Source organism: Physeter macrocephalus, chromosome 2 (assembly GCF_002837175.3).
Source record: "Physeter macrocephalus isolate SW-GA chromosome 2, ASM283717v5, whole genome shotgun sequence".
Taxonomy (NCBI): Eukaryota; Metazoa; Chordata; class Mammalia; order Artiodactyla; family Physeteridae; genus Physeter; species Physeter macrocephalus.
The window spans coordinates 94855696-94877629 of record NC_041215.1 but is presented as its reverse complement, the minus strand read 5'-3'; positions in this window follow the sequence as shown (position 1 = coordinate 94877629).

Below are 21934 nucleotides of genomic sequence, written 5' to 3'. Positions count from 1 at the left end.
ACAGTGTGATTTCTTTGTAGTCCCACAGGGTTGCACAGCATCCTGGGGCACCTTTCACACTGTGTTGTGCCTCCTGGATGTGCTACTAGCAGACCTTAATTCTCTACTTAAAACCCATCCAGAGGAATTCCCTGGTGATCCATTGGTTAGGACTTGGCACTTTCACTGCCAGGGCCCAGGAATCCTGGTCGGGAAACTAAAGATCCTGCAAGCTGTGTGGTACCGCCAAAACAAAACAAAAAACAAAAAACCAAGGTCCCCTTTACTGTAACAAAGAGATTCAAAAGTCCAGTAGTCAAATGGAATTAGAATTTTTTTTCTCATATAACAGTCCACAGGTAGGCAGTCCAAGGCTGACGGTGCGACCTCACCATCTGCACAACACATGGATTCCATGTCTGGTCCAGGGTGACTGCTTCAGTTCTCACCGTTACCAGCACATGGGCTGGGGAGAGTATAAGCCCTGTCCCTTAAATGGAAGCCCTCACATTTGCACACATCATGTCCATACATATCGCCTGGGCTGAAACAGTCACGTGCCCACATCTGAGTGCAAAGGAGGGAAATGTAGTCTTTAGCCAAGTGGCCAAAGACCCAGCTGAATTCCATTGCTACAAAAGAAAGGGAGAATGGATTCCGGGAGTCAACTAGCGGTCTTCCACAGGAAAGAAAACAAAGTGTTATGCAAGAGAAAAATGAAGAATGTACTTTACATTGGAAGACAGGGAAGGCCTCTTTGAGGAAGTCACAGTAAACTGGACCTGAGGCATAAGTAGCAGATGACCAGGAAAAGAGTTCTGGAAAGACCTTTCCCCACAGAAGGAGCTGCCTTGAGGCAGCAAAGAGCTAAGCTTTGGTGACTGGAGCAGCGTGAGTAGTGGCCTAAGGGGAAATGTCAAGAGATGAGGTGGGAGAAATAGGCAAAAGCTAGGTCAGGCAGCAACCTGGGTATCATGTCAAGCATTTTGAATTGTACCTTACATTCAGTGAGATCCATTGAAGAATGTTTAGGAGATCTGACTTGTGCCTTTAAAAGGTCACTGTGGCTGCTGTGTGGAGGATGGTATGGAGAGGGCAGAAGTGGAAGTGAGGCTCAGTTGGAAAGTAACCAGTGGTGAGGAGAGAGACTAGCAGTGGCTTGGACTAGAGTGGTGAGCAGTGGGGATAGAAGAAGTAGATGGATTTGAGAGAGAGTTTTTGGAAATGCATCAGCATACTCGGTGATGTATTGTGTGTGGGAAGCAGGTGTAAGAATGACTCACAAGTTTCTGGCTCGAGCAACTGGGTGGATTGTGACAAGCTTCAGTGAGAGGGAGAAGACTGTAGGAGGAGCAGGTTGGATGGAAGAAAGGAAGAGTTCACATTCTGGCATGATGAGCTGGAGGTGCCTGTGAGACTTGCTGATGGAGCTGTGAAGTAGTCAATTAAGTCTATGAGTCCAAAACTCAGCAGAGAGGGCTGGACTTGGCAGTCATCAACACTGAGGTGCTATCTACAGTCAAGGGAATGAAGGGGTCACCACAAGAGAGAATATACTGAGAGAACCCTGAGAAAGGCCAACATTCACCCACTGGTAGAGGAAGAGGAACCAAGAAGGATCAGCCACAGATGTAGGAGGAAACTCAGGAGGGTGTTGTCACTGAAGCCTACGAAGTGTTGAATGGATAACACTCTACCCCTCCTTCAGATCCCAGATAAAACATATGTCTTCCACAGACTAGGCTTGCTACCCCTCAATGGCCTCACGGACCTGGTGCCTTCTCTATCACGGCACTTATCAAATACTGCTATAATGATTTGTCTTCCATGCTGGACTGTGAGCTCCTTAAAGAAAGGAACATACGGCCACTCTGGAGAACAGTACGGAGGTTCCTTAAAAAACTAAAAACAGAACTACCATATGGTCCAGCAATCCCACTCCTGGGCAGATATCTGGAGAAAGCCATAATTCAAAAAGATATATGCACCTCAGTGTTCATTGCAGCACTATTTACAATAGCCAAGACATGGAAGCAACTTAGATGTCCATCGACAGAGGAATGGATAAAGAAGGTGTGGTACATTTATACAATGGAATATTACTCAGCCATAAAAAAGAATGAAAAAGTGCCATTTGCAGCAGTATGGATGGACCTGGAGACTATCATACTAAGTGAAGTAAGTCAGACAGAGAAAGACAAATATCATATGATATTGCTTATATGTGGAATCTAAAAAGATGATACAAATGAACTTATTTACAAAACAGAAACAGACTCACAGGCTTCGAAAACAAACATATGGTTACCAAAGGGGAAACGTTAGGCAGGAGGGATAAATTAGGAGTTTGGCATTAACATATACACACTACTATACACAAAATAGATAATCAACAAGGACCTACTGTATAGCACAGGGAACTCTACTCAATATTCTGTAATAACTTATATGGGAAAAGAATCTGAAAAAGAATGGATATATGTATATGTATAACTGAATCACTTTGGTGTACACCTGAAACTAACACAACATTGTAAATCAACTATACTCCAATATAAAATAAAAATTAAATTGAAAAAAAGGAACAACTTGTCTTATTCAAGATTTGTATTATTTGTATCAGTTAGCATGTAACAGTCCACATACAGTGGTTTAAACAAGATAAATGTTTCTCCCTCATATGAAAGTTTAAGTATATAGGTGTCTCAATGGTGTTGGGGACCAGGGGATTTATGTTCTTTTGATCTTATTTTTCTGTCATTTTCAACATAAAGCTTCCATCTCAAGGTCCAGCATGGCTGCTCCAACTCTTCCCATTGTGTTCACATTCCAGCCATTAGGAAAGAGAAAAAGTAAAGGGGAAGGCATGTTCCTTCCTTTTAAGACATCACCAGATGTTCAGATTAATAAGTTGTACATATTAACACATATTTCAATTCCAGTGGCAGAACTTGGTTGCATGGTCACATCCAGCTGAAAGGAAGGCTGACAAATATAGTCTTTCACTGGTAGCCATGTGCACAGATAAAAATTCTATTATTAAGAAAGAAGGAGAGAACAGATAATAGATGCAGCTAGCAGCCCTGACAGGCCATTGTAACTGTGTCACAGAACCTGACTGTGGGAATATGCTTGAATGAGCATAGAGAAAGGTGGAGAAGAATAAACATCAAAGTCTTGACAGAGATTACCTCACATGGGAGGGAATGGAAGGGAGGAAGAGGTGATAAATGTTTGTTGAATAAATCGATGATGATAGTAAGTGGATAAACTCAGTGGTGACAACATTAATGAGGTTGGTTCTTTTTAGCTCCCCCTACCATCCCCTTTCTTTCCTTGGCACTGGCTTCATGGAGAAAGTGGGACTTATACTGGACTTAAAAAATGACTTAAAGTGTAAATAGGAGGACAGAAGTTTAACTTACAGAATTTTTTTTTTATAAATTTTTAAATTTATTTTTGGCTGTGTTGGGTCTTTGTTGCTGCACACAGGCTTTCTCTAGTTGCAGACAGCGGGGACTACTATTCATCGCAGAGAACAGGCTCTAGGCGCGCGGGCTTCAGCAGTTGCAGCATGTGGGCTCAGCAGTTGCGGCACGTGGGCCCTAAAGCACACAGGCTTCAGTAGTTGTGGCTCGCCGGCTCTAGAGCACAGGCTCAGTAGTTGTGGCGCATGGGCTTAGCTGCTTTGCGGCATGTGGGATCTTCCTGGACCAGGGCTCGAACCCATGTCCCCTGCATTGGCAGGCGGATTCTTAACCACTGCGCCACCAGGGAAGTCCAGAAATCTTTTATTCTGATATCTTTTTGCTTAATTCTCTTGAGTTTTCCAGAGATGGATGATCATATCAACCTACGAATAATGATACTGTGGTCTCCTCTCTAATATTTATACCTACTTTTAAAATTTTATTACACTGACAAAACAATGATAAATATTCATGATGATCAGTAGTTGTCCCCTTCTCTTACTACCTTCTTTACTATGAGTGTCTTTCTTGCTTTACCACTGAGTATGAGTCTGGCTATTGCTTTGAGATAGATAATTCTTCATTAGGTTACTAAAGTAGCCTTCTATATATGATTTGATAAGAGTTTTAAAAATTAACAATAGATGTTTTAATATAATTTCCTTCATGTATTTTCTAAGATGTTTTCTTGTCCATTCCAATCCAGTTACACATCATATATTGTTTTTTTGTCTTTTAATTATGGTAATTTAAATGATAATAAATCTAATGTAGTGGAGCAGAGAGTTAAACCCTGGAGATAAAAGGAAGTATAAAATCCAGACCCTTCCATCAGGAGGCTTGTGATTTACTAGCAAAGACCTGGCTATAAATAGATCGATTATAATAGAGGATAGCATATGCTATCAGTGGTACACAGATTAAGTTTTCAAAAATATCACTTTCATAATTTCTGGCCTATTGCATGAAGTTCCAATCTTTAACTACCTTCAGTCAAATGCTAAGTCTTGCCAACTTTATCTCCTTGGTATTTCATTAATACGTTTCATCTTATCCATCTCTACACACAGTACTCTAAGGCTCTAACACAACAATCTCCATAATGACTTTCCTGTTTCCAGCCTTGCACATCTATCCAATACAAATCAAAGCACCTAAAATGGATCTCAGTTATGTGATTTTTAAAAATATACTTATTTTGGGGAGTTCCCTGGTGGCCTAATGGTTAGGATTCCGGGCTTTCACTCCAGGTTCACTCCCTGGTCAGGGAACTGAGATCCCACAAGCCATGCAGTGTGGCCAAAATATATATATATATATATATATATATATATCTATATCTATATATATATATATATATATATATTTTAATTTTTCAAAACTTTTTCTTAGAGTATGACATATGTACAGAAAACTGCATAAGTCACAAGCATAAAATTCAATGAGTTATAATAAATATGATTAAAACTTGTGTAATCACCACCAATAGCAAGAAATTGAATACTACCAGCACCCCAAAAGGTCCCTTTGTGACCCTTACAAATTACTACCTCTTCCTTCTCCCCAAAGGGAACCATCATTCTAATTTCTAACCCCACAGAAAAGTTTTGCCAGTTTTTAAACTTTGTATAAATGGAATCAAACAGCATGTAATCTTTTTTTTAAGGTCTTAAACGAAGATCTGTTTTTTTTTTAATTGACGCCAATTCTACTTATTATATTCAAAGCCCTTCTAATAAAAATAGTTAAACATTGTTACTGAGCTATATTCTTGACTGACAAATGATTAATAATAGGCCTAACTCCTCTCCCTCACTGATCCCTCTTATACTTGCCATATTCCACTAGGAAGTCAGACAAAACAACTATAATATTATTCATTAATAATATTTCTGATGACTGTGGAAAATCAATGCCGCTTTAAACATGCGTAACTAAAAATCTTAGGCACTGAAAAGATCTGGTTCAGCATGTAATCTTTTGTGTTTGATTTCTTTTGCTCAAAACTACATTGCTGTGTGTATTTTATTTCCAATATACAAAGATAGCACATTATTTTTTTCCATTCTGTGGATGGACATTTGGATTATTTACATTCTTTGGCAATTATAAATAATGCCGTTATGAACATTCTTGTACTTGTTTTTTGATGCATATATATACAAATTTTTATGGTATATACATAGGAGTGTAACTGTTAAATCATAGGATATGCAAGTTCTCACTCTAATTAGTTAATATCAAACAGTTCCTCAAGGTGGCTGCAAGAATTTATACTCCTGCTAGCAGTTTTCTGATTTCATCTCCTTACCTTCATTTGGTATTTTCAGTCTTTTCTCTCTGTCTCCTTCTAGTCTTTTATTTTGAAATAATTTAATACTTACAGAGACGTTGCAAAGATAGAGGAGAAATCCTATGTAACTATAGTACAATGATCAAAATGGAGAAATTGACATTGCTGCCCATACCCTAACTAAACCCCAATACAGATCCTATTTAGACTTCACCAGTCTTTCTACCAACATCCTTTTTCTGTTCCAGGATCTAATCCAGGATTCCATTTAACAGATATGTCTCCTTCGTCTCCTCCAATCTGTGACAATTCCTCTGTTTTTCGTGACCTTAATACTGGTCAGGTAGTTTGCAGAATGACTCTTAATTTAGTTTTACTTATACTTTCTCATGGTTAGAAGGAGGTCATATATTGGGGGAAGAATGTCACTGAATTGATGTGCCCTTCTCAGATCATATCAGGAAGCACACACATCATATATCCCATTACCTGCAATGTTAATCTTGATCCCCTGAGAAAGGTGGTGTCTACTAGGCTTCTCCACTGTAAAGTCACTGTCTTTCCCTTTATAAGCAACAATATTCGGGAAGAGACACTTTTATGCTATGCAAATATGCCATTTTCCCTTAAACCTTGATTCATTCACTTTAGCATTCGTTGGTTGTTCTTGCCAGCAGCTGTTATTACTGTGATGTTCTAATGGAGATTTTTTATTTTCCTTATCACTTCTACATTTATTAATTGGAATTTTTTTGTACAGAAAAGTTCTCCCTTCTTCCCCACTTATTTACTTATTCGATCATTTATTTATATCAGTATTGACTCACAGATACTAATTTTTTTCTTTCACTTAAAAATCAATATTATTATTTATTTTCTTTCTCAAATTGTTCTATATTTTGCCATTGAGCGTTCTTTCAGGTTGACTTCTGTGTTTTTTTTCTTTCAGGGTGGAATTTGTGTATAATTTATTAATTTCAGCAGAATTTAAAATGTATAAACAGGATAATTTTGCCATGAACTTTGCCAACATATCTGCTAAAATCAATTCTCTCATTAGTTGCTTCATAAACTCATTTTTTAAATTGTGGTAAAAAATATAAAATTTACAATTTTAGCCATTTTAATTGTACAATTCCATAGCATTGAGTACGTTCACACTTTTTGTACAACCATCACCACCATCCACCTCTAGAACAATTTTATCTTCCCAAACTATGTACACATTAAACAATAACTCCCATCTTTCCCCTCCCCGCAGCCCCTGGGAACCATCATTCTACTTTCTCCATGAATGTAACTACTCTATATACCTCGTATAAGTGGAATCATACAGTATTTGTCCTTTTGTGTCTGGCTTAGTTCACTTAGCATGATGTCTTCAAGGTTCATCCATGTTGTAGCAGGTGTCAGAATTTTTTTAAGGCTGAATGACGTTTCATTGTATGTATATACCACATTTTTAAAAATTTCAGTGTCTCTTTGACATGCTTTATTTATTTATTTATTTAGGAGCTTTGGCGTCACAGGTTGCTCCAGGTGCATCTTATATATTGCCTGCCCCAACACTAGGATCAACTCCTTCTCCAAGGAGCTCTGGTTCTTTTCATTGGATGATGGTATTGAGAAACTACGTGACTGCATTCATTATAATTAGGATATCAGTGCTTCTAGGCCCTATCAGTGGACAGAGTAGGAAATGTATGTATGTATACTAACCCATTTAAACATACATATCCAAGGAATTCCCTAGCAGTCAGTGGTTAGGACTTGGTGCTTTCACTGCCATGGGCCCGGGTTCAATCCCTGATCAGGAAACTAGGATCCCACAAGCTGAGTGGCACAGCCCCCCAAAATAAAATAATAAAATAAACATACATATCTATAATTGTGTACCTATCTAACTGTATATATAATTTAAAATAAAATAAAATGTGAATTCATACTGATACCTCCAACTCCAATCCAGCATCATGGGATTCATTCTAGCATTCCCCCTTTGCTTATTTATAACTTTTTTCTACCAGTGAGAAATCTGATTTGCATTGTCTACAATATATTTACTTATTTGTTCAAACTCAGTATACATCTCAAAGTAGTTTCAGAGTTGCTCACTAATGCCCCTATGAGAAATAAATTCACCAACTAGACTGCAGTGTTTTGGACATTTTTTTTTTTTGCCCTATTCTATCCAGTGAAAACACTGTTTTCCAAAGCTACTTAGGTCAAGCTCCCTTCTTACCCAAAGCTTTAATGTGGTCACTGATGTGTAATGCAGTAATTTGTAATGCAATTAGAGTCATTTGCCAAAACTCTGCATTTTATCTTGAGTCCCCCTCCTATATCCTGTCTGACTTTTTAATTTGCATACAGTTAAAAACTGGATTTCGTATATTGTTCTGTGGGTTTTAAAAAATTCAGAGTCATGTTTCTACCGTCACAGTAACATGAAGACCTGTTCTATCACCTAAAACATTCTCTTGTGGTATGCCCCTTTGTAGTTAACTTCCACCATCCCCAACTCCTGGCAACTACTTATCAGTTACCTGTGCCTATAGTTTGCCTTTTCCAGAATGTCATAAAAATGGAATCATACAAAATATAGCCTCTTAGATCTGACTTCTTTCACTTAGCAATATCCATGTAAGGTCCACTGACATTGTTTTGTGAATCAATAGTTCATTCCTTTTTATTGCTGAACAGTATTCCATTGTAGGGACACAGCACAATTTTTAATCCATTCACTGATTGAAAGGTATCTGGGTTATTTCCGGTTATTGGTTATTATTAATAAAGCTTCTGTAAACATTTGTATACAGGTTTCGAGTGGCAAAATTTTTAATTTACTTGTGCAAATACCGTGGGATTGCTGGGGCACATGGTAAATGTATGTTTAACTTTATAAGAGACAGCCAAACTGTTTTCAATGTAGCTATAACATTTTGCATTCCCACCAGCAATATATGGCAACACTTTGTCAACACTTGCTATTTACTGAGTTTTAATTTCAGCCCCTCTAAAGGTACTGTATTCAGTGGTAGATCATTGTGGTTTTCATTTGCCTTTCCTTAATAACTAAAAATATTTAGCATCTTTATATATGCTTATTTGACATGTATCTCTTCTTTGGTAAAGTGTCTGTTTAGATCTTTTGCCCATTTTTATTGGGTTGTTTATATTCTTATTGTTGGCTTTTGAGGGTTCCTTATATATTCTGGACACAAGTTGCCTACAAGATATGTGGATTGCAAATGTTACTCCAGGTTCATTGCTTGTCTTTCATTCTCTTAACAATACGTTTTTGCAGGGCAAAGATGTTTCATTTTCATAAAATCAAACTTATCAACTTTTTTATTTTATAGGTTATATTTTTGATGTCATATCTAAAAACCTTTGCCAAATCAGTAAAATTAAAGGCTGGTTCTTTGAAAAGATCAATAAAATTGTTAAACTTCTAGCCAGATTGAGCAGGTTATAAAGAGAGAATATAGGAGTTCCCTGGCAGTCCAGTGGTTAGGACTTGGCGCTTTCACTGCTGTGGCCTGGGTTCAATCCCTGGTTGGGGAACTAAGAACCCACAAGGCGGGTGGCCCAGCCAGAAAAAAAAAATAAAGAAGAGAGAGAGAAAGAGAGACTATACAAATTACCAGTACAAAAAGAGAGAGAGGGCAGGAGGGAAGGAGGGAAAGAGAGAGAGAGAGAGAGAGAATCACTACCAATCCTATTAAAAGGATAAGAAGAAAATGTTATGAATAATTATATGCTAATAATTTGTCAACTTTGATGAAATGCACAAATTCCTTTGAACATAAACTATGGAAGCTACTTCAACAGAAATAGATAACATGAATAGCCAAGTATCTATTAAAGAAACTGAATTTGTAGTTTAAGGCTTTTCCACAGTGAAAACTCTAGACCTAGGTGTCTTCTTTGGTAAGTTCTACCAAACATTTAATAACACCACTTCTATACAAACACTTCCAGAGACTGAAGAGGAGGGAACTCTTCCCAGCTCAATTTATGAGGTCAGCGTTACTCTGATCCCCAAACCAGACAAAGATGTTAAAAGAAAAGAAAACTACAGACCAATATCCCTAACATGGGTGCAAAAATTCTTAATGAAATTTTAGCAAACCGAATCCAGCAATATATTAAAAACTGTAGTACACCATGACCCACTGGAATTTATGTCAGAAAGGTAAGGTTGGTTCAATACTTAAAAGTTAATCAATATAATTCATTATACCAACATAATAAAAAGGAAACATGATGATCTCAATAGCTACAGAACAAATATTTGACAAAATCCAATGTCTATTCAATGTTGTACTAGAAGTTCTATTTAATGCAATAAGGCAAATAAATAAATAAATAAAAGGCATCCAGATTGGAAAAGGAAAAAAGTAAAACTGGCTTTATTCACAGATTACATGGTTGTCTATGTGGAAAATTCTAAACAATTTATGATAAAAGCTGCTAGAAAAAATAGAACTAATAAGTGAACTATCAAGCTTGCAGGATACAGAAATCAATTTAAAAATCAATTGTATTTCTCTGAACAAGCAGTGAACAGCAAGCAATTCAAATTTATAAGACATTACCATTTACGTGACATCAAAAATATAAAATACTTATTTTTGACTTATTAAAAACTTTTAGTTAAAAAACTATTTCATGTTAAAAATTACAAAACATTGCTGAGAGATATTAGAGAAAGCCTAAATAAATGGAAGTGATCCACCATAATACTGGACTACAAGGCTCAATATTGTTAAAATGTCAGTTCTCACCTTATCTACAGATTAAACACAATCCCAGTCAAAAAATCTCAGGAGGCTTTTTTGTAGGAATTGACAGATTCTGAAACTTACATAGAAATTCAAAGGATCTAGCATGCAGACCAATGTTGAAAAAGAACAAAAGGACGTACACCATCCAATTGCAACACTTATATAAGCCTATGGTAATCAAGACACTGTGGTATTGGTATAAAGACAGATATAGAGACCAACTGAACAGAATGGAGAGTCCAGAAATAAACTCACACACCTATACAACTGATTTTCAACAAAGCTACCATGGCAAATCAGTAGAGAAAGAATAATCTTTTCAACGTATGTGCTGGAACAACTGGATCTCCATATTTAAAAAGTGAATCTTGGGGCTTCCCTGGTGGTCCAGTGGTTGAGAATCTTCTTGCCAATGCAGGGGACACGGGTTTGAGCCCTGGTCTGGGAAGATCCCACATGCCGCGGAGCAACTAAGCCTGTGCACCACAACTACTGAGCCTGTGCTCTAGAGGCCGTGAGCCACAACTACTGAGCCCACATGCCACAACTACTGAAGCCCACGCGCCTAGAGCCCTTGCTCCGCATGGAAGAGCAGCCCCCACTTGTCGCAACTAGAGAAAGCCCATGTGCAGCAATGAAGACCCAACGCAGCAAAAATAAATAAATAAATTTATAAAATAAATAAATAAAAAGTGAACCTTGACCTTACCTCATACCACACACAAAAAATTAACTCAAAGTTGGTCATAGACCTAAATATAATAGATAAAACTAGAAAACTTCCAGAAGAAAACAGGAGAAAACTTTAGTTACATTTAATTTGGCAAGTTTTCTTAAACAGAATATAAAAAATACAAACTATAAAAGAAAATAATCAATAAATTGGACTTCATCAAAATTAGGAACTTTTGCTCTTCAAAACACAATGCTATACAAATGTAAAGGCAAGGCATAGAATGAGAGAAATTATTTTCAAACATATATCCAACAAATGACTTGTATCTAGAATATATAAGAACCCTCACAACTCAACAATAACAAGACAAACAACCCAATTTTAAAATGGACAAAATGGAATTCCCTGGTGGCTCAGTGGTTAAGAATCCGCCTGCCAATGCAGGGGACACAGGTTTGAGCCCTGGTCCGGAAAGATCCCACATGCCACGGAGCAACTAAGCCCATGTGCCACAACTACTGAGCCCATGCGCCACAACTACTGAGCCCACATGCCACAACTACTGAGCCCACACGACACAACTACTGAAGCCCACGTGCCTAGAACGTGTGCTCCGCAACAAGAGAAGCCACCGCAATGAGAAGCCCACACACCGCAACGAAGAGTAGCCCCTGCTCACCGCAACTAGAGAAAGCCCGCACTCAGCAACGAAGACCCAACTCAGCCAAATAATAAATAAATAACATAAATAAATTTATTTTAAAAAAATGGTCGAAAGATTTCAAAAGACACTTTACCAAAGAAAGTATATCAATGGCAAATAAGCCCATGAAAAGATGGCCAGTATCATTAGTCATTATAGCAATGTTTTCAACTGGGTGCAATTTTGCTCCTATACCCCAGAGACATTTGGTAATATCTGGAGACATTTTTGATTGCCACAGCTGTGGTGGAGAGCACTACTGGCACGTAGTGAGTAGAGGCCAGGGATGCACATAAACTTCCTACAAAGAACAGAACAGCCCCACACATAAAGAATTATTTGGTCCAAAATGTCATTAGTAATAAGGTTGAAAAATCCTGCATTAGAGAAATGCAAATCAAAAACACCAGTACACATGTAGTTGAATAGGTAAATAAGTAAGTAACAACAACCACAACAACAAACAAAAACAAAAATGAGCATATCAACTGTTGTAGAGAATGTGGAGCAACTGGAACCTCATACAAAGCTGGTAGGATTATAAAATCATTATAATACTTTGGAAAATAATTTGGCAGTTTCTTAAAAAGTCAATCATAAACTTACCCCCAGCTATTCCACTCCTAGGTATTTCACTAAGAGAAATTAAGGTGCATGTTCACATAAAGTATTATACATGAATATATCCAGCAGCTTTATTTGTAATAGCCAAGAACTGGAAACAACCTAAATGTCCATCAATTTGTGAATGGTTAAACAAATTGTGGTTTTTGCATCCAATGCAATACTACTGAGCAATTAAAAGAAACGAACTACTAATACATACATTAACGAACATATGAACACACATGGATGAATATCAAAAATAATTATCTTGAGTGAAAGAAGCCACACACCCCCCTGCAAAAAAAGAGTCCAGTATAATTCCATTTACAAAACTCTTAAAAATGCAAACAGATTCATAGGAACTGAAAGCAGATGGCTGGTTGCGTGGGAATGGAGGTGGCTGGGGAAGGAAGAGGAGAGACAGGATAATTATAAAGGAGTATAAGGAAATTTTGGTGGATGATGGATATGTTTATTACCTTGATTGTCGTGATGGTTTCAAGAGTAGTTTATAAAAACTTATCAAATTATACACTTTAAATATGTACAGCTTATTGTATGTCAATTATCACTCAGCAAAGCTGGGGAGGCATGGAGTTTGCAGCTCATGTTCTGTGTCAGTGAGTAAAATCACCCCTTCCCTCCTGGACCACATCTTATCCATAAGCCAAACACAACTCTGCAGTACTGGACTGAAAGGCAGTCAGTAACTCAGTATTCTTGCCTTAAAACTCTGCCTAGTATGAGTGCCCCATATTGGATGCTACCAAAGGACGCAAGATATTGTATGGCAAATTAGTAAATTTCCCTCCCTTGCTATGTAAAATTACTGTTTATTTTTATAATAAACTCTCATTACTAAGGATAACCCATGCATGTTAAGGAGCCCGAAAAGTACACCTACTTACACCCATCTTCCACATGCTTGCTGAAGCATTCTTCCAGAACTTCTAATCAATGCAATAAGAAAATAAAAGGTTGGTTATACATGTTAGGAAGGAAGAAATAAAATCATAATGTTTATACCATTTGATTGTATACCTGGAAAATTTGGGAGAATCAAACTGAAGAATTATTAGAATTAATAATAGGTTTATGTAATATGACAAGGTACAAAATTAATATACAGAATTCAGTATTTCCCAAATATCACTTAAAATACCAGCAATGTAGGATGGGGAAAAAAATGACTCCATTCAGACAAGAAAGTCTTCACTATCCTGGTCACTTCCTCTGAATATTTTCTAATTCTTCTGTATCCTTTTTAAAGTGTTATCTTGGGAATCAACTAAAATGTATTTATGGTCATTATGCCTTTCTGGAGAAGCTATCACTGTGGTATCCAAAGTGTCATCATTTCCCCTTGATTCAGTATAATGCCTTGGTTTCCACTTCATTCAGTGTTCTGCCCTCCACAAGCCATGGCAGGATCCATCTTACCATTTTGTTGGCTGGGAGTTTACTAATGAGTTGATTTACACAAAATGTAAATACTGGATATTTTTTATACTGGATATTTTTCTATATGATGATAGACTCATTTAATTCAGGAGAGCTGTGTAGGTAAAACAACATATTTGTAATTATAGATTTAAGTTAAATAAACAAGAAAGCAAATATTTGTGTACTCAGTAACTTGTACGAATAGAATTTAAAACTTTTGCTGTATGGTACTTTAAAATATATCTCAAAATAAAAGTATGAAACAATTAAAATATTTTTGATTATTTAAAACCAAATACTGTTTATTATCATAAACATCACAACTGTTTACTGTGGGACCCTGAGTCCTGAGGGCACTGAGTTCCCTCACTGTGTGTAGATTACTGAAACTTTCTAGATATGAGAGTCTCTTTTATAAAATTAATGAACTGAGAATTGGTTATCTTTAAGGCCTCTTTAGCTAAAAATTTTTGTAATTGCATGTAATCTGTACATCTCAAGTGTTTTCATCTTCTTCTTGCTTTTAAAATAGTATGCAGTAAATGTTTCCCTTTAAAGCCAAAAGCCCTGTGCTTTTTCTGTGTGTTGGTATTGTTGAAAATTTGTTTGTAATATCAATATTCTTCTATGTAACCTATTTTTAAAATGTTATTACACGGCGCACAGAGAATGTAAAAAGAACCATAATTCTATCTATCTTCACTCAACTGGATTCAAAGTCGAGTTTCTAGTAAATTAATATTGCCAAAATAAAATAGGGATGATGTTTACATCCTTAAATACCAGGTTATTATTTTTATCATTGATGATATGTAAGTAATTAAAGATCAATAATTTAGCAATTATTCAAATGATATTTATTAGGCACTCAAAGTTCTGGTAAAGTTCTTATTGAAATGGAATGATACAGATCATAGAAAGAACAGGCCATGATATTAAGAATCTGTCAGTCTCAACAGAGAAGAAAATACATTTACAGCATATTTCAAGAGTGTATGTCACAGTTGACCCTTGAACAGCGTAAGTTTGGACGGTTTATGCAGGATTATGCTAATGCAGGACATTCCCAAAGGTAGCTATTACCCTCTTTTTGAAGATTAGGTTCCCAGGGAAGCAGACTCTGAGATATCCATAAGTTGGGACCAATACTTGTGGGAGGGAAGAGAAGAAAAGGGGTCGGGGGGTTAGAGAGGAAAAGGAGGCGACGGAAAGAAACGTGATTGGGCAGAGGTAGAAGTTGGGCTAAATTGCAATCTCAACAAAGTCTTCAGCTAACTCTACAGAGAGCTCTGAAGATGGCATAACTCTTCAGAGTTTTCCCAAATTGGGGTGAGGGCCTTTATACCCAGCCCAACAGTTAGAGATATAATCTCAGGCCAGGCAGCCCTCTTCAGCTGAGGCACTCCCTAAGAAGACCATTCCTGAAGGGGGATCTTGATGGCACATTCCATGAGTTCTGCTTGGTTCTGGATATTATATAAATGTTATCATATAGTATATACTTTGGGGGTGTTGCTTCTTTCTTTCAACATTATGCATGTGAGATTAATACATGTTGTTTCATTCCATTTCTTTGTACCATAAAATATTTACTCATTCTACTGTAGTTGAACATATGCTTAGTTTTCAGGTCTTGGCTATTATGAATACTGTTGGTATGGATATTCTTGCACACACCTTTTGATGTATATTTGCATGCATTTCTGTTGGGTATATACCTAGAAAAGGGTCATAGAGTAAGTATACGTTTAGCTTTATTAAATATTGCCAAATATTTTCTAAAGTAGTCATACAAATTATACTCCCACCAATGACTGTATGTAAGAGATTTAGTTGTTCCAAATTCTCACTAATACTTAACACTGATTATTAAGTTTTAGTTATTCTGGTGCGTGTAGTGGCTCTACGGTGTTGTAATGCATTTTCCTGATGATTAGTTATGTTTACAATTTTTCACATGCTTATTGGCCATTTAAATACTCTCTTTTGTAAAGGGTCTTGTGGCCATTTTTTAAATTGGGCCTTCTGTCTTTTTCTTGCTGATTTATAGGAGTCCTTTATATCCTTTATATCCTTGAGATACATATGTATCCTTGGGATACATATATTTGCTTGATATAGATTACAAATATCTCTCCCACTCTGTGGCTCATGTTTTCATTCTTTTATGCACAGAAGGAAAACAGCTTTAGGAAAGTTGACTAAGATGTCAACAGTAGTCTTGTCTGGATGTTGTTTTCTCCTTCTTTTTACTTTTTCATATTTTCTAGTTCTTTAAGAAGCATGTAATGAGGAGATAATTTAAAACACAGTAAAAGGAATGAGTTGTCTAAGAAAAATGGTATATTTAAAACATGATGATGTAGCTTAAAGGCGACCCATTGGAAATGGTTAGCAAAGACAAGAACTTTGCTACAATTTTCCTTCACTGTCACCTATGTGCCTGCGCAAATCTGCTAGAGACACCTGGTGGAGAGTGTTGAGAAGTTTACAGCAAATGTTCGAATATGCTGAAATGTGCTTAGAATGTTATAGCATAAAGGCCAGCTTACTTACCAGGTGAGAAATGTACGTAAAACACACTCTGGTTCTCTTATCACCTCAGTTTCCAAATAACTGGAAAGAACCCTTCAACTCCCAGATGGGGGTAGACCTAGTTCACCAGTGGGCTGGGTTTGACCTTGACCAGCAAACATGACAAAAATTCAGAGAGAACAAAAGACAGTGAGGTTAGGAGTAGAAATGGGACCAATTCAGGGCTGGCTACATTGTTGGTAGCACCTGGGCAAGATGAAAATATGTAGCCCCCTGTACAGAAAACAGGAGAAAGGCTTCCATTAAAGATACTAAAGTAAAAAGATGTTCCTTCCTTCTACCATCTCTCTCTCTCCACCTGTTGTGATATTGTTTATTTGCTATTTAATGTCATTCTGGGTAAAGAAAAATTTTTAATTTAAATTATTACCGTGAATTTTACCATTCATATTTATATTGTACAATGCCAGGTTTCAGTGTAAGTATAAGGGTATTTAACTCATGTGGAATCACCAAATGAAACAATTCATTTTTTATAGCTCATACACAGATACATATCTTATTCTTACCAGAGGAGTGGAAAGAGTGCACAAAAGTAACTCAACTGGGTTTTTTTTTTAACATCTTTATTGGAGTATAATTGCTTTACAGTGTTTGCCATGGTTTACAACTTTTGCCACGGTTCTCTGCTAAACACATTCTCTCCTTCAGTTCTAAGGAAAATGTACGTGGAATGCCTTTTTGCCCCTATAATTCTAGATACATAAATTAAATATTAAAATAACTGTTTATGAAGTAGTCAAACAGGATTTTAAGTGTAGGATTTCTTACAGGTTAGTTACAGGTGTTTTTTTTTTTTAACATCCTTATTGGAGTATAATTGCTTTACAATGGTGTGTTAATTTCTGCTGTATAACAAAGTGAATCAGCTATGTGTATACATATGTCCCCATATCTATTCCCTCTTGTGTCTCCCTTCCTCCCACCCTCCCTATCCCAGCCCTCTAGGTGGTCACAAAGCACCGAGCTGATCTCCCTGTGCTATGCGGCTGCTTCCCACTAGCTATCTATTTTACATTTGGTAGTGTATATATGTCCATGCTACTCTCTCACTTCGTCCCAGCTTACCCTTCCCCCTCCCCATGTCCTCAAGTCCATTCTCTACGTCTGCGTCTTTATTCCTATCTTGCTCCTAGGTTCATCAGAACAATTTTTTTTAAGATTCCATATATAAGTGTTAGCATATGGTATTGCTAACACTTATATTTCACTTCTCGACATGCACACATCCTGCCAATCCTCTCTACCTTCAGCTTTCTGGCAAGGAAGGACAGGAAGAGAAGGAACTATGGGTGGCCCTATCTTTCCCCTTCTTTCCATGCCATCATTTTCAGCCTATGCGATTTGCTGTAATTATACAGGAAGAAAACCAAACACAAATAAGAAAGGGTATGATAGATTTCATTGGACCTTTATGTTTCTTAGAATGCCATTGTCATATTTTGGCATTCCAAGGAAATCCTGGTTGTTGGGGGCTGTCATCCCCCTCCCAATTAGTCATAAATGTAATACACTTACCTTGTGCTTGCTTTAAGTCTCATTGAACCCCCATACATCATGAATCCATAGGAATTCTGTTCTCACTGGGCACTGTGAACACTATGTGAATGGAATGGCGCTGCCGGGAAAGAGGGTGAATACATGTTGTACATCGCACCTCTGTTCACACGTGTGCTTCACTGTCCTTTCAACTTAACTTACAAGTTCAAAGATAAAATTTTTGAGAATTTCAAGATGGCAATAGCAGAAGCAAGCATGGTGCCCTTCTGAGTGAGAAGCCTTCCGCACCTGCAGAAGTCACAAGCCCATGAAGCCAGCCTAAGAAGGCTTCTTTTCTCTTTTTCTTTTTAATAGGTAAAGAGAGAAAGCTCTTAATCCTATACAATCATGGCTCCTTCAGGATCAGGAGCATTGAAAATACAGCTTAGAAAAGAAAGATCATATTTAGAATTGCAGGCATTTTGTACAGAGTCAGAATTTTGGCTAGACTGATCATCAAATAGAAATTATAAGCATATAAAACATTTTAAGAAAGAAGTCAATGCTAAAAACAGCTACTGCCCCTGGTCGAGTTTCAAAGATCTTTTTGTGTACATACCAGGCTTTAACTGAGTCCCCTGCCACGGAGGGGACATTCACAGCTCTTTAGGCTTGCTTTATGAACGTGTGTTACAACCTAAGTACCAAGCCAGGTACAATTAAAGTGTTAACTATGGATGTGAAAGGTTATAACTCACTGTTTCTACTCTGTCTTTGCATTGAGCACTTACAGAAAAAATAAAAATAAGAACAAAATCAAAACTGGGGGACAAGAAGGAAACTGTTGGAAAATTTTGTTTGCTTTTTCCCCCTTTTGGGAAAACAGCAGATGTGTGCAAATGTGTGGCGTGGGCAGGGCTGTTTTTGTCCAGTAGCTGTGTTTAAGGCTGATGACAGTAACATGCTCTGGGCTGTGGATGCAGGATGAGAGGTTACGAGCAGCTGCTGTGTACTGGGCTGAGCAGACTCTTTCAGTGGATGGCTAAGCAACGTATTGAAAGTTGAAAGCAGAGACTTGACAAAGCTTGTCTGCATGCTGAGCACGCAACAGAGGCAGAAGGTATGGTCTGATAAGAGGGGGCAGTAGGCTTCTAGGCAAAGTGCCAGGATCAAGAATCCCAGAGATTCTCACAGGTCTTAAGACAAGAATAACTGCCTTTATGTTTGTCTTATATTTTCATCCGTGCTTTTACTGGCAGGAAGTTCCCTTTCTTTATCATCTTGATGAATGTATGTATTTATGGCACTTTTCATTCTTTGGGGGATGAAGTGGATAAGTACATCATAAGTAGATAAGTGATTGTAGCTAAGGGTTGGAAAAATCTGGCTATAAATGTCATGAGACCTTAGTAAATAGAACGAGAGATGTGTGATCAGAGGTCAGATGGAGGCAGAAGCCTGGACAGCTCATTTGGACTGGGCGATAGAGATTGCTAGATATCCTCTAATACCTGTTTCCCATCTTCCAGGGTGATAAAATGCCTGTTCTTCAGCTGCGTACACGGTTGCCCAAAATGGAGACTATACATGCAGTCACGTGACTAGGTTCTGGTCAAGGATGTGAAAAATCACCTATCCTTCCCTTCTTCTTTGTCTTCTCCTCTATCTTGCTGCCTAAAGTGCAGATCCTGTTGTCTTAGACCTGAGAAGAAGGGCCGTGGTCTGGGGCTGGGGGAGCAGCGAGATGGAGGGAGTGTGACTCCTTGAGGACTTTGGGGTCGAGCCTCCTTTCAGCTCTGGACTGCACACCAAACAGCTTTTATCTTATTTAAGCCATTGTTATTTTTGCATTTTGCCACTCACGGTGGCACAGTATTACTGCAAAGTTATCCTGGCTGCACTTCTTCCAGACAAAAGGGCTATCTTATGGACTTTACACACAGGTGCAAAGTTCTGTTTTTTTATACTCCCATCATTATAACATAGCAGAAAGCCCTTTATAGAATACTTATCCCTTGGCACATCAAAATCTCATGCAGGGAGCCTATAACTAGGGGGTCAGAAGCCAGGGCAAAAGGTTGGCAACATACGAAGGGCATTAAAAGACAATGATCGTTAGGACCCCACTCAACATGGGTGCCAGTCCTTAGGAACAGTTGGATTGAGACTGAGGTGACGGTAAGTGGAAGCACGTGGCTGGCGTACAGAGTATCAGGTGAAAGGAATCTGTAGAAAATGTTTTAAAAAGCAGATCTTGAAAAATTATTTTATTATTAATTTAGACTTTTTAAATGCAAGCAAAACATGTAGTCAGGAGGAAGAGACAGTGTTATGCCATGGCAGCTGGGAATACACAAATTTTACTCATTAAATAAATTAATGCAAGTAAGTGTCTAACATAGCGCTTGGAGTACTGTGCTCAGTATATGTTAGCTGTTACATGATATTGTGTTATTATGTTACAGTAGAAGAATTAAGCCTATTAACAAATTGTCTGAATGACTGACTGAATAAAGTGAAGTCTCTCTTTTAACTTATTTTGTCATGGTTTTGCTCCCCGATAATGTTTAGGTTGACTATGTTATACATGAATAATAAAAGTATTAGTAGCTGTGCTTCATTGAGCATCTACTATGTAAGAGATGTTTTACACACACTATTTCATTTCCTTCTTACAGTAGTCCTGAGAGATGACATAAGTCATTTACCAGATGAAGAAACTGGGATTCAAAGAGGTTACATGGCTTAGTACCTAACTTCAGATCACATTGTAGGAGGCATTGAACCCAGGTGTGTTAATTCAAAACCCATGCTCTTTCCCTAATACCAATTCTTACTCTTTCCTTGGTAGTAAGGTATGTGTCAAGTTTCATTTGTGGTTCACTTTGGACTAGTGAAACAAAATGGTGGATCAGAATTTTTCCATAGTCATGTTATTTTTAACAGATTTTAAATCAGTGAAGATACAGTACTATACGACTGCATGAGAGAAGGAATAAATCAGCAGTTATAACATGGGAAATATGAGAAAGAAAACAAAATGTAAATTAGTAACATAGATAGGACCTAGAAACTCAGTTCTGACACTGTACCTGAGTTAGTGACTCAGTCCCACAAGACTGCTGCCCCACTGCAGATGCCAGTCACACGTCAGGTTGTCACCAGTGCTCTGACCAATCGACTATAAATCAGAGGTTCCCACAGCCCCTTTTCAGGTTTGATTAATTTGCTAGAGTGGCTCACAGAACTCAGGGAAGCTCATAGTTTACCAGTTTATTAAAGGATATGATAAAGGATACAAGAGAACAGCCAGATGAAGCGATACATAGGGCAAGGTCTGGGAGGGTACTGAGCTCAGGACCGTCTGTCCCCGTGGAGTTGTGGTGCGTCACCTTCCTAGGAGGTGGATGTGTTCACCCACCTGGAAGCTTTCCAAACCTCCCACTATTGGGATTTTATGGAGGCTTCTCACGTAGGCATAATCAATTATTAACTGTATTTCCAGTCCTTCTAGCCACTCTAGAAAAGTTGGGGGCAGGGAGGTGGGGGAATCAGGGCTGAAAATTCCAAGTTCCTGATTATGGCTTGGTCTTTCTGGTGATGTCCCCACCCAGGAGCCATCCAGGAGGCTACCTATTAGAACAAAATATGCTCTTATCGCATAGGAGATTACAAGGGCTTTAGGAGCTCTGCGCCAGACCCATATATATATATATATATTTTTTTTTTTCTATTATCTCACATAGGCTGTGCAAGGACTTTGGCTTTTACCCTGAGAAGGTTGAAAAACCATTGGAGGAGGTTCTTTTAAAAACTAAAAATAGGGCTTCCCTGGTGGCGCAGTGGTTGAGAGCCCGCCTGCCGATGCAGGGGACACGGGTTCGTGCCCCGGTCCGGGAA